At 34.6% G+C, this 1,183-nt stretch overlaps 1 protein-coding gene across 4 annotated transcripts in view; it reads left to right on the forward strand.

Annotated features, from left to right (window-relative positions):
* LOC108364721 (microtubule-associated protein Jupiter-like) overlaps window positions 1-1,183 on the forward strand; it is an 81,549-nt gene that overhangs the window by 66,980 nt on the left and 13,386 nt on the right. The window lies entirely within an intron of this gene.

Here is a 1,183-nt window from a genome sequence, read left to right on the forward strand (position 1 = left end):
GTTACAAAGCCAAAACTTTTAGGAAATTAAAGTTTTGCTCATTGCACCCAACTTTATAAAAAACTAACCGGCCACGGATGGGCGAGGCTTCGCCACGCACTGAATGTATGCATATATATGTACGTATTTGGAGAAAGACATCATATGTCATCATAAATTAAAGTGCGAAGGCCATGCACTTTCATTTGGTATCTAATTTTTTATCCAACGAACGGTGAAGATCTTATAGTTTTTAAACAGGTGGCAACCCTAATCAGAAAAATAATACATTATTACACATCTTGAGACTAAGTCTTTTCATTTGAGAGTGACGGTGCAGAACGGACGCCTACGCTTATTGGGATTGAATATAGTAATTTTCTTAACACGTGGCAACCCTATTAAAAAAATAAGACATTATTGTGTTTCTAGAGGCCAATCGCTTTCATTTGACACCTTATCTTTTGTAATCCAACGAACGGTGCGGATCTTGATAGTTTTTAGACAGGTGTCAACCTTATCGATACAGAGTATATTGGAGAAAATCTCGTCAAAATCCATTTAGTAGCTGTCGAGATTACCGCGTAGAAAAAATCTCGACTTTCCTTTATACTATGTATAGATAGAAAAAGAAGACTTCAACTGCTTTATACGCCTATAGTACTGTCAAAGAGATTTTGTCACAACTTTTAGAAAAATTTAATAAATATTCATGCAAATTCCCAACATTTTAATCTAATTTTTTAGAATTATTTTCAGTCTGCTGTTTGTCGCCTATTAAATTAAAAATCCTCTGTGCCATTACTTATTAAANTGGGCTGTAAGCAGGGAAAGGATTTGGTAGAAATTGCCTTTTTTCTTTTAAGAATGACCATGATTTAGCTTTCCCTGATTCCGTATATACACATTTGATGTTGCCTTTTTTTGCCTTTTTTAAGATATTTGCCTTTTTTTGCCTTTTTTAAGATATTTGCATTTTTTGCCTTTTCTACCCTTAAAAAAAGTGATTATAGCATTTACAATTTTTTTTTCTAAGATTAAAAAATATACACATGCCCATGCGGCTTATAGAAGCGCAGGGACCTCTTGCCAAATTGTTGTTGGAAAAATTCAAAGCCGTTTTCTCAGCTAACGTAGGCTTGGAGACAATAAGGGGTGTGGATAAAATTGTAAAGGGCGAGGGAAACGCCCTTATTCCTGATAA

The sequence above is a fragment of the Rhagoletis zephyria genome, unplaced genomic scaffold (genome assembly GCF_001687245.7).
Source record: "Rhagoletis zephyria isolate East Lansing unplaced genomic scaffold, Rhagoletis_zephyria_1.1 Rzeph_scaffold_01648, whole genome shotgun sequence".
NCBI lineage: Eukaryota > Metazoa > Arthropoda > Insecta > Diptera > Tephritidae > Rhagoletis > Rhagoletis zephyria.